Source organism: Paralichthys olivaceus, chromosome 21 (assembly GCF_024713975.1).
Source record: "Paralichthys olivaceus isolate ysfri-2021 chromosome 21, ASM2471397v2, whole genome shotgun sequence".
NCBI classification, from domain to species: domain Eukaryota; kingdom Metazoa; phylum Chordata; class Actinopteri; order Pleuronectiformes; family Paralichthyidae; genus Paralichthys; species Paralichthys olivaceus.
The window spans coordinates 16743562-16767338 of record NC_091113.1 but is presented as its reverse complement, the minus strand read 5'-3'; positions in this window follow the sequence as shown (position 1 = coordinate 16767338).

The window sequence follows — 23777 nt, the reverse complement described above, 5'->3', positions numbered from 1 at the left end:
CTCAGGATTATGATGAACAACAACAACAACAACTTTGACGAGTGGAAAATCCAACAACACATTTTAAATGTTTAATATACACTTAATGTTAATACTTTCAGGTAAAAGAAACATGTTATAGGCTGGTTCCTGCAGTTTGTGCTGTTATGCACTGCCCTGCTCTTATAGACATTTTTATGACAGGTCCAGCTCAATGCATGATGATATACTGTATATTGCTCGGTTTGTGACCATTTGTTGCATACTACTTTTTACGATGCATTGTGGGAAAAAAATGTGCACTATATAGAGTATAAAAAATTCACTAAACATTCTGACAGCACTACAAAATGGCAAACTACTACATGGAAAACTACAGAGTGATTAGTGAGTGATTTTGGACACAAGAGTGTTTTAGGAGTCACTTACTAAATATTGTGTGTATTCTTGTTTTGATTGAGCCTTTTATGTGCTTTTATTGATGCACCTACTTATATTAATTATCGTCAAATAATTATCCTGTCTTCCATGTGATATGTGCCTTTGTCCATATGTTCTACAGTAATGTCATTGATTTATCAATTATGTATGTTAAGTGAACCTGCCAGTGACTATATATAAAACTAGCCTGCAGGGCTAAATCTGGCACATTTAAGTACATGCTAATAAATATGCATTGTCCTTTTAAAATAAATGTACACAAAACAAGCAGAAACATGAAAGCAGAACAAAGGAACCATTTACCACCATCTATTCACATTGGTGGTATATAACACATGAGGTTGGATGGATTAATAGCTTTATAAATTGCCTGACTGTCCAAACTATCACAAGCATCTACACAGAGGAGGACTCAGCAGACAGGGTGAACACCTCTACAGCCTGATTTGTTTGGTACCCTGAAAGAGGCCTCCCTTGTGACTCCAAAGTGATGCTCCATGTCATTGGATGGAACCAGAGTCACTGTCTCCTATGACGATGGTCCCATTTGATTATCTGATGGATGGGTGGTTTCCTAATAGACGACTGGATTTCTTCCGCTATGATGGAGATGCAGCCTCCTGCTCTTATGATTGAGCTCAATCAAAATACTTTTATGAAGATACTGCAGCTCCTGTGCAGATCTAGCTGCCTGGTCTCCTGATGAAGTACTGCTCTCTCCAATGAAGACAATCCACCTTTCTGGTCTTCCAATGTAGTTGACCCAACAGACTCTACTGCCACACTCTCTGGTTTCACAAACACAATGCTGAAGAGGATTTGTAGAATAGGAGAAGTGAATCATCATCTTCTGATATTTGATGACATTTTGGTTCGTTTTACTTTTATTTTGAAATCGTTTTTTTCTCATTTCATTCTGTAAATATGAATTCACTGCACTTTTTCTGAGTCATCAGATAACAAGTGGACAGTAATGTACTTAGTGAACGCACCCAAGATGCATTTAGGACACATTTGAGATACAATCATGCACAGAACACAGTGCTTGATCATTTTTGGAGCTGATTCTTTTTATTATTTTCAGGTTTTGCCCTTTCTATGAACAGTGCCTTGGGATAATTTACGTTAAGATTTGGCACGATTCAAATAAAATCAATTTAAGGAAATGTATTTCTTTTAGTTGTTTCAATGCACATGTAGGTCTTACAGCTCACGTCTTCGAACCCGCTACGGTTTCATTATGAACCAAAAGTTATTTGATAAGTTAAAAGTAATTTTTTTAACTGAAGTCTAAATGTTATCTCTGCTAATTTGACACAACAAAACTGGATAATTTAGATCATTTTTACAGGTTGTTATTAAGTAATTCATGTAATGACTGTAGTGGCTCATCAATGTTGTAACATTGATCCCCGGTCACTGAATCAGCCAATAGCAGGCATACAGAGGTAAAAATGTCTTGTATTGACACGTATAATTTTCATGTGATTTACTCTACTCTTAAATAGTAAATGTATGATGATGAATAAATGAGTGTGGTGTGAAAATTGCTCTCTGAGTATTGTACAGTGAACAGGGAATGAGGTAAACAGTGGAAAAATTTGTGACAAAGCCCTCGACGTGATCAAGATGAAATACAACTGTCTAGACACTGTGACAAGAACACAAAATCTCATTTAGTGCACAGATGTTTCCGACTAAGCTCCTCTTTGCTGTGCTGAAGAAAACAGAGAGGTGCTGTGGCTAATATAACTAACATCAGTTCACCACTGTGAGTCATTGTGTCATCGAGCTTTGGGCCCCTGATGTTTTCACGTGCATCAGCAAATTTCACTTTTTGTTGTGACCCTCACACAGGTGCTGGTAATACGCCTAAACAGACACATGAGTCAGCAAGATACAGCTGGCATGAGTACCAACGAGATCTGGAAAATATCTTAAAAATGAAGAATAGTGACAAAAGTAGAAATAGGGATAACATGTTTCTGCTTCAGTGTCCACACTCTTTGATCACTTAATCCGTGCATTGTTATAACATCAAGTATTTAATAAAATACATCAAAACCCCTCCTGTCTGTGTGTTAAGCACTTTGAGTCCAGATCTCTTTGTGCCCTGAACAGATTTTTGGTTTAAAAGGATGTATGAAGATGTTTCTGTACCAGCTATCACTGGTGCAGGGTTGCTGCTCAGTAAGGTTCTTCATTTTTTGGGGGTCATTTTGCTAGAATCAGCTGCTTTTGACAGATAACTTATAGGTCCAGTGTGTAAGATTTAGGTGAAAGGGAACTGTTGGCAGATATTTAATGTAGAATAATCCTCATGATGTTTTCACTAGTTTGTTATTTAAATATTTTATATTGACATTGAGGGGGTCCTCTCTACAGAGGCCGCCATGTTTTTTACATTAGTCCAGACTGGACAAACTAAACACCTTTTGAGTTTTTATGACAACTGAAGCTACCACAGGTTCTTTTTCATGTTTGGAAGGAGAGGGTGAGGTGAGGGGTGTTCAGCTGCAACATGCAACTTCAACACTAGATATCACGAAATTCTACACACTGTACCTTTAAAGATTACGATAGAATCTAAAGTTGCTTTTAATTTTCCAGCTTATTTTATTTTTACCACTTGTACTCTGATTTATTACGTGTTACTGTCTTCCTGTTGTATCTTATACTTGTGAAGCACTTTGGTCAACCAGGTTTTTTTAAATGTGCGATATGAATACAATTGACATTGACATAATTGGCTCATGCTTTGAAGACAACATTAGGGTGTGTTTAATTTCTCAAGTATTATGCTCGAAACATAGTCCTTCATTCGGCTGAGCCTGTTTTCCTTCAGTGTGCGCAGCAAATGATTCCTGACAATCCTGTGTCTCTGTGCAAGAGCACCAATAATTTCATTGTGTGAAATTAAAACTTGATAAGCTGAATTTTCTCTTTGTCTACAGTACATATGTATGTGATATGTACAGAAAAGACTAAAATAGAAAACTTGAATGAATGGTATAAGTAAACAAATGTGACGAATATGATTTAAAAGGAAGTCAAGCAACTTCCAGGTGCCACACCCCTGAACCTCCTCTCCATCACGGAGACCTGAAGAAAGAGATGACCACACATGAAAGTGTGAACTCAAGCAGACTGTTCATACAGGAGAAGGAAAGGAGGTACGTCAAACACATGGAAGGGAGCGGGGATGTCTCATGCACACAAAGAAGAGAGAGGAGAGGCTAAGTTCATGATTATCCAGATCCAAAATATTTGACTTCAGGCGGAGGTCACAGGACAGTTTTTCAAAAAAGAGAGAGAAAGGCGAGTGCTTTTAAAAAGAAGTTATGTTAACATTCAGTGCTACCCACTAAAATACATTGTGTTTATCCCTGAGCTCCAAATGTGCTGAATCCATTTCCTGCTTCATGAAACATTTCAAATCCAGCATTATTTACATCCATCTGCATCTGCTAGCAGACACCTTCCCTGTCTTTGTTGGTGCATTGTTACATATCTGAATGTGTTACCAATGATTGATGATCAGAGTAAAAACAGGACTACAACATCCGCACTGACATGTTTGAGTGTCAAAACTACAACCATCCCTGTCCAGACAAATGTTTAAGCTCCTTCTACTCTAACACACCGAACTGAAAATGTAACTTTTACAACATTCTCATTGGATGTGCACATGCTGTTGTAAACAGGAAACAGATTGTCCACTCAGCAGTTGGTTGCGTAGTTGCAGACAATGTGATAAACAAGAAACAACAATGGTGAAGAGTGAGAACAGGAAAAGGTACAACTCTTAGTGAAGTGAATTTAGCAACTGACAAGAACCCATCTGGAAGCAAGTTCAGGAGACTGCGACAAAGCATGAGTGTGGGTGTTAAAACTATAAAACAGAAACAAACAGTAGTTATACTGAAACATTTATGATGCAGATATAAATATGTAAGTGTTTGAATTCCTCTTAATTGACATTTCATCCACCCTCATCTGTTTAACAGGTAACAAGCTACAGAGAGAAAGAAAAGCACTGCTCTGTTTTTTGGGATTAGCACAGTGCACGTGTTCAGACACAAATTCCATCAGATGTCAACACTGCTGTGCTCTTCATGACAGCTACCAGGTAAGCAGCATACCCAAGGGCATTTGTCTGGGTTTTCTGTTGCTCAATGATTATAAATCAAAGCTTTGGTAGTCTTATCCATCAGTCCCACGGCTTTGCTTTATTCACCATCCTTACTTTTTGTGCTTCAATTATGTTCTGATGTTTACACCTCCATTGGCCCGTCTCCTGAAGTCAGGTGCCCTCTATATTAATAAAGAAAATAACATTAACTTGACCTTATGTCACCAGAATATTATTCTTGTAGAAAGTCTGAAAATCGATATCAGACAGTAAGCTGGGTGCCGTTTGGCAGGAGCATCCAAATCTTGGTTGATTCTTCAGGCAGAAGGGCGATTGGCTCTCCCAAACAAGATTCAGTTTGGCTCGCAGGTGCAAGGGAGCCATGCGGGTCTGCACAATGTTTTCCAAGTGTATGACACCTCTTTCTCATTCTTTCTATTTGTTTTCTTTGTGTTTTTTTATTTTAAAGTTGCATATTTCCAAACACCATCAAAATGCTCACTTGCTTGTAGTGAAACCTCCACACAGTCAAAATCTGTATTTAACCTCAAATGCCGAGATGCAGAGCTTCACTTTGACATGATTCTGCTGTCGTTGAATTTGATGAACGATGATGATGATGAATTTTAAAAAAAGACTGAGACTGTTCTGACTAATCACATCATTTCTGGTAAGCCTCAGATCTGAAGGATTTATATTTTTAATAATGTATCATCTTGCGCGGCTGTCTGTGATGTATTTCAATCCAATTCAGTAGCAGTATAACACTGAATCTAACTTATATGAGGCCAATGCTCAACAAAATCAATCAAATAATAAAACATTTCTGCCATTTGTGACTCTTCCCTTCATATCTGAATAAATATGTCGGAATCTACAGAAATCAAGTCAGGTCCAAAGGCTAAGAAACAATCTTGCTTTGGAGCAGACTTGACAGTTGTAGCATCGGTGTCTCGCCCTCTCTCGGGAATGATCTTGTCGCACGTTCAGCACATTCTCTGCCAAGCTGCAGGACCTAAGCTTACTTTGAATTCTTAATGACGGAGAACGGCTCACAGAGTTAAACCTTAAAAAAAACACACACAAAATCATCACAGTCAATGATTCAACCCAGCAGGTCTGCAGGTAACAAGGCTGTGTGGTGTCTTTGATGGAGAGGTCACCATTTATACAGACGGGCTTTCCAAGCAGCTCGCTGTTTTGGTCTCAATAATTCAGATGGATTTGCCCAAGAGAACACACACACACACACACACACACACACACACACACACACACACACACACAGTGTCTACATGACTTAAGAGGACATTGCAATGATTTACAAAAACTACAGAAACCTGCTCTGACCTTAAAGGGATAGTTCACCCAAAAATGAAAATGCACTCATTATCTACTCACCACTATGCCAGTGGAGGGGTGGTTGAAGTGTTTGATAGCAAAAAGCACTTCTGGAGTTTCATTTCTACGGTTCAGTCAGACCACTCACTTTTACAAATGGTTATTGCAACAGTACAACATGTTAGTCTAGGCTCAGGTATGATTACATCGCTGTGATGGCAGTGATGAGCAAATATTTATAACCCTCCACCCCGTGGTGTAAGCCTTGCATCAGTCGCAGAGAGAACATTGCCCAAAGGCTGTTGGGGAATATACCTAGTGAAGTTGAATTTCCTGTGAGCAAATGGGCAGCAAATAAACCGAAACCACACTTTAAACCAAGCAAACCACTTGATATGCAACAATATCATTAGGGAGCCACACAAATGTATGTTAAAGGTGCGGCAAATCATCTAATAAGCAACAATAGCATTAGGGAGTGGAGCCATTACACAATAAAGCATCAAGGGTGCAGTTGGCCAATCAATATACCTTCTAGTGGAGCTGCAGTTGTAGCTGTGCCGCTTCTTAGGGATTATTTAATTTCTGTAAAATGTATACAGAATTCAATAAGCCAATTATCTCTGTCACTTCAAGGATGATTTAGAAAAAGAGAATGCTGGATTTAGATGGCTGATATTTTCAGGTGGAAACTTGTTACAGGGCAGTTCTTGGATGGAGAGGGGTATTGTGGGAGAAAGGAACCTTGGATAAAACAGGTGTATATATTGATTCTTATGGGAATCAGGAATTTCTGCTGCAGGAGGGGCCTTGAACCCATGGCTGGAGCTGTGACTAGAATCCCACAATCCTTTGGGAGTGATGTCACCAGGAAGTGCTGATCACTGTTGTTTACCTCATGTGCAGGAGAGATGGCTTGATTTTGAATTCTTGAGATTCCTGAGATTTAATTCTTGCATTCATAACATTAGGTGCAGCAAGACTTATTTTCAAGAGCTTCAGCTTTGGGAGGAGCCCTGTCGGTAACGCTTTCACTCACGTTTTAATTAAATGTTGGTTCATCGCAGTGTTTCTCTTGAGTCAGGAAGTAATTGAAGACTCTGTCATGGTTAAGGCCCGATGAATGAATGTTGCGGACGCACTGCTCTTCTAGGAAGCGGTGAACAGGCAAGACGGCTGTTTGCGGTAGCTATGGTGCAGACGCTGGACGTCTGATTCAGACTACAAGTGGATCTCAAGTTTCGGGAGTAAAGCAGACTTCTTCCCCTGAGGACACTGACTTAATGGAAATGCGAGAGACAATAGATTGCGGAGCTAGCAGGCACATTGATCATATGGTCAAATACACTGAGACACTGAAGCAACTGGCAACAAAAGGCTACTGACACAGCTGCGAGGGCAAGCAAAGGGAGTGATGGGACATTTTCTCAGCTTAAATAGACCAATAGGGTGGGTGTGTGTTATGGGGATTGTGGAGTGTGAGGTATGTCACATGATGGAGCAGCGCAGCTCCAGTTGGCTGCTTGCACTAGCTTGTAAGCATCGCTCCATCATTAGATAAGTAGAAAAATGATTGATTTCTCTCACTCACACACAGTCACTCACACATACACACTGGACATCACATCAAACTAATCATCAACAGCCACAGGAGAAATCCAGCTAGAGCATGTGGCCAGTTAAATGTCAATAGATTTTTCACCATCATCCTTAGGCAGGCAGAATTCAGCATGACCTCGGTAGGTGCCACTTTCAATGTGCACGTTCACATGACAATCATACATCTCTCAGCAGACAGAACTCAGCCAAACACTGACCCTGCTCTGTAAGAATGTGTGTAACAACCTCCCTGTTGTAAAGAAAAGTGAAGAAGTTACTGGATCCACCTCCTTAATTGAATCCACTCCAAACGTTGAGGGAGTCTTTCATGGCCGATGACCCACCCTTTCCCCAAGTTTCAAGAATATCCGTTGGGGAGTTTTTGTGTAATCTTGCTAATAGACAGACAGACAGCAACAGAACCACTTTTGTGTTACAGGCCATGCGGAACTACCTGCTGATTCTGCAGCAAGCGTGGAAGACAGAGAGAGAGAGAGAGAGAGAGCTGGACTTCTTGCCTCGCCTTAGAGAGTTTTCTCTCCATCAACCAAACGCAACACAGCAGAGGAGAAGAGAAAGATGGGACGTCATGATTTAAAGCGGAATGTGGCACCTCAACCAGCAGAGTCAATTAAGAGTCTTTTGAGGGGTGAACCCTGTAAACCTCACAGGGCATCATTTACACCCTTTTCCTAGAATCTGATGTTAATTTGTGGGCCAGGATATTAGTTCACACAATGTGATACACACACACACACACTGTAAGGTTCTAATATATTTTCCCATTCTTTTCGCTCTACTCTATATTCTATGAAATTGCGATTGTGCATAGCAAATATACTGTAAGTGAGATCTCATGTGACAAGTGTCTGTGCCCAGAGTGGCGAGGAGAAAGCAATCTATTTTCATCAGCATGTAGTTGGGGGTGGGTGGGGGAGGGATCGCCTCACCCAGCTGAAAATCACAGGCTACTTCCAAAACCATTCCCAGTGAACCTTCGATTTTGTTCGGGGGAGTGGAGGAGAAACACAAACGCAGGTGTTTTGATTCATCATGTGGGGCATCTGTACCTTCCATCCGTCTCCTATTCAGCATACCGCAGTAATTCATACAGTATATCACTAATGCAGATTACACAAGCAGAATTCCACTGTATTCAAATGTGTGTGTGATGTTTTGTTTTTTTGTTCCTTCCTATCAGTGATATAAACATTTTCCTCATAAATGTAGAGATCTGCGAACACAAGTCAAGTTGGGGTTGTGATGAGGTCAGAACATAGATGCCAAAGCAACCTGTGTATATTCTACCCTCATGTAAAAATTGACTCACTAAATATTGTGAATAATGAAGCATCAATTGCACTGCAGCCATTAAGTATTATTTGTCAGTCTGCCCTGTTTTGTTTGTGGCCTAGATGATGCAAACTGCTTTACATGTGATAAATTAGTGACCTACATACTCCACTTTAAAACGCATCTCAAATATTGGTTCAAGTCCAACCAAGTTTGCGATCACTTTTAACTTAACATGTTGTATAATGTATTTCTCTTTTCTTTTTGTGTATTGTGTATTTGTATAAAGTTACTTATAACGTTCTAGTTTCATGGGACTTCATATACATTCTATTCTATTAATATGCATTCTTGCTATGATCTGGCCTAATTGCATCTTGTGTAGAATGCTGATGTGCATTTTCCCTACAAAAGTACACTAAGATAGATTTTGTACATTTAAAGCTATGTACCAGTTTGATTTTTTTTTTCCAGCTTCTCTAAGCCATCATTTTGTTCTGTTGATGATAAATGATAAATCGCTCATTGCACAAGAAAACTGTGGGTGCACGACTACTGTAAATACAGTGGGTCAAAACTGTAATGGAAGGTGACAATAGGCAGCTTGGGTCATAACTTGACCTGACACAGCCCATCACATCATCAAGGTTAGGTTGTGCATTTTTCTTTCACTTCCTGTTATATTTTATACTCTCCTCTCATGTCACACACCTCACTTGTCAGTGATTGTATTTCCATTTGTTTCCACCTATGTGTTGGTTATCGCACCCCTTAGTGTAGTCAGCTTCTTTGTCTCTGTTAGTTGTCACCCCACATTAGTACGCCATGTCAAGAGCTCCTGCATTTCTCTAGTGATCATTCCGGCTTAATGTGTTTTTTGACCTTAGTCTGTTTTATACTCCGCCTCTGTCTTGCCCTTTTGGATTGTTTGCTTAGTCGCCAGCTTTCCTGTGTACTGATTACATTTTGTATTTAAAAGAACTTTGATTTTACTGATCGCCTTCTGGGTCGTGCTTTAGAGTCCAACGTCTCATTTTTATTTTCTCTTCCAAATAAGTTTGTTTTTAAAACCAGTCTGATTTTTGAATACATTAAGAATTGTTCCACGCCCTACTGGACAGCTTTTTACACCATGTTCACAGATCGCAGCAATCAATGCTATCTTCTGTTTAACTGACTGACAGAATTAAAAGAAATAAGAACCAACGACGCGTAATGATCCTTTTAATGAATACAAATGTATCTGCCATTCAGTGCTTTCCTAAAACTTACTTCATGTGGGGCTCAGACTTTGCCATTTTCAATATTCATTATATTTTCATAACAGAGTCAGTGTTTGAAATGGCTATGCCCTGAGGTAGAGCTGTAATGAGATGCATATCTGATCTGTTGACAGTATGAGAGCCTCTGGAGCTCTGCATTGCACAATAACTGACTTTGTTTATTGGGTATATGCACGGAAAGCACTGTATATAAACATATCTAAATATATCGTCATAGCTCACCATTGAACTTCAGGCTTATATGTGGGTTAATGCCCCTCAGCCATATATAGCAGTGAGAAAGATCTGGATAGGGTCTTGTGGACTCTCAAAATGCCTTTAAAAGATGTGTTCAGCCTCTATTTTGATGTTGAACATTGGACACTAAAGACACAAATGCACCTTCTACCTTCTGCATTTGCTGAATTTGTGCAGTTTGCAGCCTCTGGGAATCAATTACAGAGGAAAACATTTGTGATATCCCCAGTTTTCCACCATCATTATTTTATAATCAAATGTTTCCAGGATGGAGGTCTTGACAGCACATTGCTTATCTGTCAGTCACGCCAACAGTTGACACCCACGCATTGAGGAAGGTATTTAAATGGTAGTGAGGGAATTGAGGAAGATTTAAACCTGCACATGCAGCTGGCTGACAGAGTCATTAAAACCTGCTTTAAAGTTACAGTGTGTAGAATTTAGTGATATCTACTTTTGAAGTTGCATGTTGCATCTGAACATCCCTCACCTCACCCTCTCCTTCCAAACATGAAAAAGAACCTGTGGTAGCTTCAGTTGTCATAAAAACTCAAAAGGTGTTTAGTTTGTCCAGTCTGGCAGCCTCCGTAGAGAGGGTCCCCTCGATGTAAATATAAAGTATTTAAATATAAAAGGCCTTTTCTGGGGTAAAGAAAACTACAATTCATACAATTTAGATGAAACTAATTAGTGAAAACATCATGAGAATTATTCTACATCACATTTCTGCCAATAGTTCCCTTTCACCTAAATCTTACACACTGGACCTTTAAAGGTCACCTCAAAATACATACAGATGAGCAAAGGCAGAGTCAGTATTGGTGAGATAAGTGTGCCTCTGTTTATTATCAACTTAGTCGGTCGCTCTGTAAGATATCTATGGGCTGTAAACAGATAGCTGTTCTACACGATTCAAAGAAGAACAGCCATGTTGATTCTTCATAGGATTTTGTCCAATGCCAATATTTCTAAACTCCCTACAGCATCAAACATGGCAACACAGTATATTTATAGTTCAGGAAAGAACTCACGCAGGGATGAGGGTGGTCAGGATGCTCTCAGCAGGGTATCCATAGATTGTGGTGAGAACAGGTAGAATGCGGCTCATATATTTTTACACCTTTTTTTGTCTCTATTTCCATCAACACAGGGAGCAGAGACACTGCTTGACTTGCTCGGAGAGTGCTACCAGGTGTGAGGTCCAGGAGAAATGATCTGCACTCCCAGGAACCTTGTGTATTTTGTTATGTTTAGGGAAAGGTCGCAGTCATGCAGTCATTTGCTTCCTGATTGGGTCTTATCAATCACGACATGACTCATAGCGGTGAATACACAGTCACTGTCAGTAACTGTTCCAACTTTTCATTGATGCAAAAGAAATCCATGGTCTTACTTTTTTCTGCAACTAAGCAACGAACTGCAAGTCATTAATCTGATTCCTATCAATTCTGGCACATGCCAGCGCCAGAATTTAATGTAGAATAATCCTAATGATGTTTTCAATAGTTCTTTTCATCTAAATTGAACAAATTGTAGTTTTATTTACCCCAGAAAAGACTCTTTATATTTAAATACTTTATATTTACATGGAGGGGACCCTCTCTACAGAGGCCACCATGTTTTTTACATTAGTCCAGACTGAACAAACTAAACACCTTTTGAGTTTTTATGACAACTGAAGCTACCACAGTTTCTTTTTCATGTTTGGAAGGAGAGGGTGAGGTGAGGGGTGTTCAGCTGCAACATGCAACTTCAACACTCGATATCACTAAATTCTACACACTGTAACTTTAATGGTCATGTGATATATATTTTCAGGTGTGTTAGTATGGTCAGCCCATACATCTGTTACAGAGATCTATTAAAACGCCTGTCTGGATGAAGATCATTTTTATTTTAAAACATAAGTATGGATGTAAACTCTGAAAGTCTGCAGTCATTAGTGCTGTTGAATTTCAGTAGCGTGAATAGCAGTGGACCCGGCACACAGCTCTGGGGGGGTGCTGCTGCTCTGTGGGGTGGTGTTGGAAGTGTCGTTGCCATTCTTGACTAACTATGGCACAAAGAAAAATACTCAGTTGCACAGAGAGTGGTGTTAAGGCCTTGATGAATCAGCTTCATATTCATATTCAGGTGTGGTGGGCATTTGAAACCCAGTCCAAGTGTGAGCAAGTGTGAGCTTGGCAGCAAGATAGCTGTGGCTAGAACGTTATGCTATGTATCCATGTTTCAATGAAAGCAATCAATGCAGCGGCACTTCATTTCATGCTGGGTAGTCAGACTAATTGTGCAGTGAGACTACATTGGCCTATAGAATGTTTCTGTAGCAAGCCACACTCACACACACAGATTGTGTAAAGGTTGCAGACTTTGGTAGTTTGTACCCACCCTCCTAAATCCTTGTTGCGGTTCCTGAGATTTGCATAAAAGACAGTCTTTAAAAGGTCCACAGGAGCCAATGGTGTGTGTGTGTGTGCGCTGCACCTTGGTTGCAAAGTGTGTTCCATTGTAATAATGATGCCATTCTGTCATTGCCTCTTTCGCATCACATGACAACAAACTTACAGTAAATCAGCAATATTTACAGGATTATGGACGCGTGCGGTCAGGTTTTTTGGAAACAGGCAAGTATGTCATATGTTCATACAGGCTTCCAGACATTCTCTTGTTATTCTTTGGATTCATTTACCAATATTCTGCTTAAGAGTGTTTTGCACTGACAAAGACACTTCCTGCATCAGCTGCTCTTGATGCAGAAATCCCATTAATTTCTCAATAGCAAATGTCAACTCAATTTCTTAGACCGTAAATTCTCATAATAAAATTTAATTCTTGTTTTTGTAATTCAGCTCTTTCATGGCACAATCTTTGCTTGGCCGCTTTATTTAAAACAAACAAAAAAGTGCATTAAATCAATGTCACAACATATCTCTTTTCATTTGGATGCTTTTAATTAAATTTTTTTCCCAGATACATTTCTTTTTATCAATCATTAGTTGATTAGAATTTTAAGTCCATTCGCCAGCATGGCCAGCCACTTGCTAATAAATAGACCTCAAGCACATTTTGATTAACAGGTCAAGGGCTATTTAATTCTAACTTTATGAATAAATAATAAGCAGGGCTGTGATATTGAATTTTCCACTCTGACACATCGGGGCAAACACATTACATATTTGTCATGAGCTGTGGCCCACACACAAGATTTCACCATAAGGCCTTTTTTCGGTAAAATTTGAATTATCAATTAGTCGGTCTTTCATCTTTCCATTGTACTTTGGAGTAAACAAACTAAACATGGAGAGAATCAGATACAGAGACTAGAATATAAAATCTAAATATAATCGGAAGTGTGCTCCAGTGTGTCCCCTCAAACGTTAGTTTATGATTACACGTTTAACCAAGATGTTGAAGAAGCTTCACATGACCTTGTCAGAAAAGTCACTATGGTCATTTTAGTAAACTAACGTCACTTTTTACCTCATAGCAGCTCTGTGCTTAGGTAGTCTCACAGAGCACTCTCACAACATCCTGTAAAAACATTGCTTTTTGTGTAGATGAAAAGAACATAGAACCCCTTTTCAGTTCTTTTGAAAGCCGTACAATACCAAAGCACACTCATATTTAGACAAACTTAGACAGCACTGCCTAATCAATTTACCAACAGGTCTTTCACATCCTAGTACTTAAAGGTACAGTGTGTAGAATTTAGTGGTATCTAGTGTAGAAACTGCATGTTACAGCTGAACACCCCTCACCTCACCCTCTCCTTCCAAACATGAAAAAGAACCTGTGGTAGCTTCAGTTGTCATAAAAACTCAAAAGGTGTTTAGTTTGTCCAGTCTGGACTAATGTAAAAAACATGGCGGCCTCCGTAGAGAGGACCCCCTCAATGTAAATATAAAGTATTTAAATATAAAGGGCCTTTTCTGGGGTAAAGAAAACTACAATTCTTACAATTTAGATGAAACAAACTAGTGAAAACATCATGAGGATTATTCTACATTACATTTCTGCCAATAGATCCCTTTCACCTGAATCTTACACACTGGACCTTTAAACCTCTACCTAAAAAACCCTCATTCAGGATCAATATATTCAAAGCACCTATTGGTCTCTATTCAATTTATTTTTAAGGCCCTGTTTAAATTGTTGCAGACAATTTTTGTAATTATTTGCATAGGAATGTTAAGATTTTGAAGTCAGGATTTTGTGAACATCCCAGTGCGGTAACAGCACAGCTGAAAGTTACCAATGACATGGCCTCAGATCAGGGACTTGTCTCTCTGCTTGTCTTGCTAGATGTTAGTGCTGCGTTTGACACAATCAATCAAAATATTCTATTTTTATGCTTTGTTTTTGTATCGTCCCTCCAATGTGAAAAATCCAATTTAGATTCAGATTATTCATTTTATACACAATAACTTGAAAATGCAGACAAATGTTTGTAATGGAGTTCCTCAAAGTTCTTTGTTGGAACAGATTATTTCACCCTATATATATTCTCACAATGCACCAAATAAATGTACTGCAATATTTATCTATGAAGCCAGATAAGCCAGTCATTTTGTTACTTCCTCAATCAGACAAAACTGATGTTATTGCCCTAAAAAAACATATCTGAGGAAACTTACCTCTAGCAGGTTGCTTTTCTGGAGCCAGCTTCCAGTTTGGGTTCAGGAGGCAGTGACTCTGAGCCAGTGAGTCCTGAACCATCCCATAGTTAAGCTGCTATAGGCCCAGACTGCTGGGAAAACTTCATTGGTGCACTGAGCAATCTCTCTCTCTGCAATGCTTTTGTTTAAAACTGATGTGGATCAACGTTTTGGGCTTTTTTGGACGCTGAGGCTGTTGAAAAGCAGTGTTATTATACCAATAATTGACAATGGAGTATCATTACAAATATATAGGTATTGATTTTCACAGTGGTTCAAAAGGTTGCAGACAAGCCAATAAAAGTCAAGTGATTGCAATAGTGCCTGAAATATTTCAGCAGCAGAGAGAATCTTCAGCCATCCATACTAGGAAAAGAAACTCTTTCAGAAACTCTTTCAACACATAATACAATCTCACCTTTGAGCTTTGCTTTTGGGGAAAGAACATCCATGTTATGCACTTTTAAAAGAAGTCAAATGTCAGGGTGATGTTGCACACAGTGCATTGTATGCGTTTGACCAAACGACCAATGCAATGTGAATGCAGAGGTTTTTTGTCCCTGTTTCACTCATACTGTGTCTGCAGAACATTAATGGAATAAGCAGCATCAGTTTCAGACGTATGTGTGTGTGTGTTTTTTAAGACCACAACCAAAGTAAAGCAGAAGCCATTACATAACCAGGCCTGCATTCACAGCTGGCTTGATAAAATAGAAATGTATCTATCTTGTATATGTTGCATCAGACTGATAGACGGCAGAAAAAATGTGGCTTAAAACCCACTATTAGAGTCAGCGGAACACAGAACACATGCTGTGGTCAAACTATACCACTGTGATCATGATCAGTCTGTGATCAGTTCTTTTAGAATCTGATTTTGGTGAATCGTTTGGGAGAAATGTGATTTAAATTCCAACCCAAAGACCACAGGCAGATTTCCTGCATTAAGATGACAGAGTCCTAGTGAATAGAACTGTCAGTTATCTGTTCCTTTATCCCCCTGCCTCAGTTCATACGTCAAAAATACACACTGCATCTTCACCACACTTCACTGAAATGTCATTAGTGATATTGTGTTATTATCTCTAAACATCATGCGTTTTTCTCTCTGCCCTCTCTAACTCTTTACATGTTTCCATTCATTTTTGTATATTAATTCATGAGATTAGAGCACATGAGCCTCTACATAACCACAGGGTTCAGTGGATTATTGCTGTTATTTTGTGATGTTGCACTCTCCATTCCTCCCAGGCACCACAACAAGCCATGTTCTTCCTGGAGGTCTGCCAACCTCTAATTAACAGGGAAACTGTTTTTCCCCTCAGATTTTGACAAAGCACCGCGCGCAGCTCTTGTGTCCTCGTGCAGAACTAATGAGCAAAACACAGCTTAATCAGTAAGAAACATGGGCTAATATTACTGTACCTGTAGTGTTCGGCACAGAGCTGCGAGGTGGCCCCATTTGATTACAGTAAGCCCCAGTAGCTCAGCATGGATGGTTGGCTGAGGCAGGATCAAAATAGCTGGAAGCAGAACAGTGACACCAAGATAGCTGCGATCAGAATGATCAACCATGTGGATCAGAATGTTAAATCCACCCGTTTTATTCTTGGTGGGTTGTGAGAAAATCGTTTGTTCCTCCAGTCCACAATTGTTTTGGCAGCTATCACACCTGGTAGCCCCTGTCCTCAACCTCCTGCCGTGAAAATGAACCAACATGAAATAATTCCGACGTGTTTTTCTGCTTACATCTCTGTCATTCACCAAGAAGTGCTCATCCTCAGCGCCGTGACAGTACGATTATGTCTTAAGCTCAAGCAGTGACTTTCATGGACATTAGGGTTGTGCTCGCGGATGATGCAGTCGTGCATCAACGACGACGCACTCAGACGTCACAGACATCATCATGCGGCCTCACCCACCCCCCCCAAATGTATTTAATTTGCACTGAGTGCGTTGCCTTTAAAGATTACAATGTGCGGAGACACCACGTTGAGAAACACCAGACTTTCCGGTTGCATCTTACAACAGGAGCTGCACTGCTATGGCGTGGTCATGCACAGCCCAAGCTACAGCAGCTTCCCTCCATGTTTCCTGGATCTTGGCAAAAAAGAGAAGGCCATTTACAGACTCTGAAACTGTGAAAGACTGCATGCTGGCTGTCGTGAATGAGATCATCGAATGAAAACATCATAGCATAGACATCAAGCATCGTATTGAGTAACTGAGTTGACATTGCTCAGATGTCTGTAAAAGTTTATTCAATATTATCCAAAAGTCAGAGTAGAGTGGAGGATGAAAATCTGAATTATCTAATTATGCAATTAAAGATTTAGTTTAGTTTACGTCAGATACTGTGTAAGGTGGTAAGTGCGTACGTTGGGTCCTTTTTATCATGAACGCCCAATATCAATTATGCTTGCATTAAATCGTTGATTTTCGACTTGATCTTTAAAAACAATATGCTCCTCAGTAAAAAGTTTGCAAAACACTATTGAAGGCTTTGAGATATTTTATATTTGAGGGCTTTTTTGTGTTTACAGTAGTTTTTCTCCAAAAATGCATTATAAGGTTCAAGCCTACAATGAATAATTGACGACTCAGTTTAGAAAGGTTTACCATCTGATGAATGATTTGTTTTGAAGGAGCAGAACCTGGTCTTAATGATTAAAACCCCAAGTGCCCGACACACACATTCACCAAAAGTTGGGTTCCATTTTGTTTCTGGTTTTTAAATGATACATTTGTTCTTTATTTGGATTGTCTAAGCTCTAAGACTGACACATTCTCCGAGTTAATCTTTTATTTCTCCCTTCTCCTTTTTATTAGGCAAGACTCAAGAAGCAGGTTCCTCAATGTTGATCAATACTGGCCATCACAGGTTGAAGTGAAATACTTTTACAGCAGCAAATCATATCAACAGTTGATGATTAATGTTATTTTCATGTCTAACCTGACTCAGTACCTAAATGAAACTAAATATTCAGTTGTATAACAGTGTCCTTCCATCACCAAGGATATTTGGTCAGAGGAAAAAGACATTTACATTCGATACATAAACAGAAAGACACCTTTAACCCTTTGTTAATACTCACTGTTCATTCTGCACATCATCTAATGTGCTTAACAACCAAGCAAGAGTAAAGGACAAAATAAAGTATGTGGGCAGTAATGGCTGCGCTGTTTGGAAAGGGACGCATCTCTTTGTGTAAAAAAAATTAAAAAATGATGTCGCACCAAGCACTCACTGTGGGGGAGAAAGTCAAATATCTGGGTCACATCATGAGGGATCATGTATGTGCCAGCACAATGGCTTTTGCTTACAGTTTGCAACACTGACAGTGAACATCACACACATTTCACATGTGTACAGATGATGTTAAAACAGCCCTTGTCAGAACATGCTGAACTTTATACTCCGCACGGCACACTTGCAATTTACAGTAGAGCTCAAATGAAAAAGGTGGAATTTAATGATGCATTTAGAGTCTTTCTTAAGTTCCCAACATGGGCCGGTGCAAGTCAGATGTTTGTAGTCTGTAATGTTTCTCCTTTCCATGTGTCGATTAAATGTCATCTGTAATCTGTAATGTTTCTGGAAACACAGAAACACATAATAATCTAATGTCTTTGATATGTGAGCTACTATGATTGTTATGTTGTTGTTTGTATTTTATTTTATTTTTATACAGCTATGGAGCCTTTGTCTCTGCAATAAAAATTGAATTGTACGTAAAGACAGCATTAACGAGCCTTTAAGACAACTCTACAAGCATGAGAGAGGACTGTGAGAGACCAGTTCACTGGTATCTACATATATCTCAAGTTAAAAAAAGGATAGTTTCAAAAGTCAGTCAAAACAAAGGCATTAAAGGAGAGTCAAGCCTCTTTGACCAACACTGTCTTGAAATGACATTTTCATTTGACAAGCAAAAAGGTTTTGTTGCAATTGCAATCATTGGCTGAATTATGCTCTTTCTTTTTTAAGGAATGTCCACCCATGCCTTTGTGCCATAAATGGAATGCCCTTACCTAGCAATCCAAGTGCATCTATTTATATGTGCAATTATCCAATTGGCTAATCACATGGAAACAGTACAATGCATAAGATCATGCAGATACCAGGTCAGGAGCGTCAGCTAGTGTTCTCATCAGAGAGGATTTTGGAAACTGTTGATAGGATTTTCACATACAACAGTCCCTAGAGTTTATTTGTAATTTAAAAAATAAAAACCTGTGCGCTCTGGTGGCAGTTTGGATTATTTGATAGGCAATTGCAAATAGGCAAAGATGAAAAACGTAAAATCCTATAAATTGCAGTTCTGCAGACAGAAACATCGTCAGAGGAGACGGACCAGATTGGTTGGAGCTGACAGAATGCTATGGTAACTCAGATAACCACTCGACAGCAACAACAGCATGCGACAGGTCAGCTTCCACACTTGTCAGGCTGCAGTGACACCAACTTACCGACACTGGACAGCTGAAGGCAGGACTTCCTCTGATTCAGAATCTGGAGTCAACAGCATGAACCCATGGAGCCAACCAGCCTCAATGGCTCCATCCAGCAGGACAAAAGTCATTCCAAACCAATTTCGTGGACATGACAGTGAGTTCATTGACCAGTCGCCAGATGTCAGTCCCTTAGAACAGCTTTGGGATGTGGTAGAGCAGGAGACTGGCAGCATGGAGGTGCAGCGATTATATCTGCAGCAATGCTGTGATGAAGTCATGTGAACATGGAGCTGAGGAAGAGAGGAAGGAGGACATTCCCAACACCTTGTGGAACCAATGCCACAAAGAATTGTGGGTCTTTGCTCTCTCGTGAGTGTAGGTGCCAGTTATATGCTCTCCTGGTGCTAGTTTTCTTGCCATTTCAAAGTCCACGTCCACTCTCTCTAACTATGCTAAGAATTTTAGGGCATTTTCTGCCTCTATAATCAATCATTTTTTTTCCCCCAGCACATTCATAACACAACTATTTCCTCAGCTATTAAATATGTTAAATGGCCGGCAGCTTGTGATGGAGCTCCAAATGGTTTGCTATAAATGCCATATTAATGTAACAGACTATTAACAGACCAATAAAAATGTAGGGAAAAAGACTCTGTAGTTAAAAATTATTTTATGAATCAGCTCCATATCATTTGAAACAGAAATCACATTTTTCATCTCTCACATTTCTCTCTTTTTTTTTCACACATCAAAATGATTACATATCACATGATGTCATGATGACTCAAGTAATTAATTTCTCCAATGAAAAAGCACAAGTCAAGCTGTTTCTGTTAATTAAGCAGACATGCTGAGAAGATTTAGATGAAGTATTTTTACTCACTAACCATGCATCGGTTTGTTATTTAATGGGGTTTAAATAAAAACTGCACCAGCCCATATCTAATTCCCTCAAACTCTCCCTGCCAGTCTCACTGTCTCCCCCACCCACATACTGTATTATCACTTGAAGCAAGCCTGCTGAGAGCTCTTCCATGGAGGTTATAACTAACAGTGGGGAGGGTTGGCAGTGGGCTTTGAGTCGGATGATGTGGGAGGGCTACATGTGTCAGAAAATGGAACAGAGGATGAGTGAGGCAGGGAGGGAGAGGTAGTGTGATCGGTTCTATCTACCACTGCTGGTTCGAATGTTCTCCCGTGCCCTGATCAGACAGAGATGGGTGACAGGCACGGTGTAAAACAGCAGTACACAGAAGTATGGATGTACTCTCCTCAAGCTACTGTTCTCTAGAAATACACTATGGCACACACACTCATACGTAGACACAGTCATGTTATAAAGGATTTATTGGAGGGGTGAGTGAAAGCATCCATCTACCAGCACCTTTGCTATGGAACAATTTGTTTTGGCATCACTGACAATAAAAGCTTCTTTATGCTGTGAGATTTGGGGCTGGAGATGAAAGCTGGCTTGTTGAAATCTTTGTTGACGATTCAAAACGATGGGACCAGATCTCATAGTGAGACACATCCACTGACAGTTATAAAGACTTTGGTGATCCAAGACAGCCTGCAGCAAACTTCTGACTGTCAGAAATTCACAACCACATTTCCCCTGCGCGGCTGCTGCTATGATCCAGAGTTGCACTTGCAGCAATTCAGCCAACAGTGTGTTGATATATCTGTACAGTTCTTGTCACCAAATAGGAAATATCCTATTTGTAAAATGCATCTCCGACTTAAAATTTCAATCGATTAACATTAATTTCTAACACAAGGTAAAAGTTTTAATTAGTGGACTGCAAAAATAGTCTTTCTTAATATCATAATAACTTAACTTAATATACTAAAATAACCTCTAGTGACAACTAAAACATTTGTCATAATGCTGAGGCAACTTAGAGCTGTTGGTGATATTTGGATAAAAAAGGTGATCTTAGTTCATATTTTAGACTTACTTTTTATGTTTTAAATACGGAATCCAAAAAAAGATCCTCTCCTGATGTTGATCAAATGTTTAAAACATGTAAAACTTAACACACGAGCAAGGGTGTCGGAAAAGTAGGCACTTGAGTGCAGCACAAAGTTTAGAGGGGGGCCTGAAAGTGGCTGATGACATTGGTCCACGGCAACAACAATTTTGTGAGGACCCCCCTTAAATCGCACGATCAGCTAGGTACAGGAGACTGCAACGACATTATGGCCAGAAACCCCTGAACAAGGCCCCACGCCACCAGCTCTCTAACAAATGCTGAAATTTCAGAGGCTTGGTTGAGGACTAGAACATTTAAATGTGTGTGTCTGGGATAGTGGTCAGGGTCTGCACTTAAACTTAACCACTTTACTTATATTTATGTTTATGTGCAGTATGAACTTTGATAATGGAACAATAGAATGTTGCAATGCTGTACGAATCCCCAGGACACGTGAACCCTGATCTTTGTTCTAGCCACTAGGACTTATGAATTGTAAACTAAGTGATCAGGAAAAACATGTAAATATAAGTTAGGCATCTATGAATAAAATGTACCTGACAAGATGTTTTAGTTACTAATCATCATTTTAAAGAAAAAGTTTTGGGTGCAATACTTTTTGTATTATCGAAGTCAAGCAAAGACACAATTAAATAATTGTCCCCCTGATTATAGATAAATCATAATGTCATTATGACTCTTATTTGAATTGTTCACCTCATCCATGCGCCATTCTTCTAGAACGTTGATGTTTAGGGATCCTTGTTGTGAACATTGGTATGTGTTTATGTTGTGAAGTACTATTTTATTTCCCTTTTCTTTTATACTTTTTTGTTTGCAATCAACGCCTTTCCTTTTCCTGCCCTGACTGATGAGCACGTGAATTCTATTTGGGCTGCTGGTTGCTGAAGCACAGGTCGTCCTTGGAAATAGGGTGAGAGGATAAAAGCAGTTTATAATGAAATGCTATGCTCAGGTTTCCTTAGGCCGGGTTTAACGATGGATGGATGATAGGCAAAGCAGGGGAATTGGCAATGAATGAGTTAAGAGAGCCAGCTGAGCTGATCCAGAGAAGTTTTCAGGCAGAACAAGCAAGTTACGGAGAAATGAATCAGGCAGAGGAATGTACGTTACTTGAGTTTACAATCGGGCAGCGTTCTGCAGTTGAATTATTTATTATTTAAAGAAGAGAGTATTGGAGATCATTAGTAGCATTCTGTGCACCTGAACCAAGTCCAAAAGACAAAACCGAGAAGCAGAGAGAACAGGGAGAGGGGACTGAGGCCATGACACAAAACTTTTGTTTTTCTTAGAATGTGTTGTATAGAAAAAAAAAAAGAAATGGAAAGCTTTTGAGTTAAAGGAGGATTTTAAAATGTAATAGAATAATTTATTGAAGCTGTATGCATCAAGGTGAAAAGGGATGAGAAATACAAATGTTAAGGCTAACCAGACTGCTAGTTACTTCCCACACACATTCATACAGCACTTCTTTATACAGCCAGTCTCCATATCACACATGCATACACCAGTTGTATATCAGCTTTGGGGTTTAGCATATTTCCCATCGGACACGTCCACATGTGGCTTCACTGTCCACAGACAGGTGCTGACCCACTCTCATGTTGTGTATCTCAATACTTTTGTCCTACTTTGAAACAACTTAGGCAAGAAAACTTTAAGGCTCTGGCTGTTTATCTCGGCTGTTTACCTCATTTACCGGACACCTTTCCTGTCTTATCTCTGGGGCCTCTACTGCAGCCTTGGTTGCTATGGGTACTGCTGATGGGAACAGAGAAGAAGTGCCCTCACTGCTTTGCTAGTGATGAACAGAAAACTCTTGGTTATAGTAAATAACATGTCACAGTGACCTGTATGGAGGAGCATGGTCTAAGAGACCTAAGAATCTTATCATAAAGAAAGAATATGTTACAAGAAAAAATCCCCTCACATGTTTCAGTTTCTCGGTGTTCCCTGTCACAGATTTCTTCAGATCGTACTGTACTTTCACTGCACTCAAATCCCCTCGGAAAGAAATGGGGCCCTCACCGGGACACCGCACCAGGGACTTGTGATTACATTTTAATTTGAGCCACTGAGGGCCACTGCCTCAGTTAATCCCAACGTACAGAGAGATCATTAGAGCTTGGAAGAAAAACAGGGAGGATGACTAAGATCAGGAGCTTGATTTCTGAGGAAAAGGGTGGGGGGGGGAGAGGGAGAAGGGGGCTGAGCTGCTAATGAGGCATGCTGAAAACAAGAGCACTGGCTGACGTAACATCTTATGGAAACCTCAGATTGGGGGTTTAGGGTTTTAGGTGGCTGGTTGCAAAGGAAATGCGGCTGTGCAGAGGTAGTGTGTTGAGTTCACCTCATTCCTTGAGGGAAC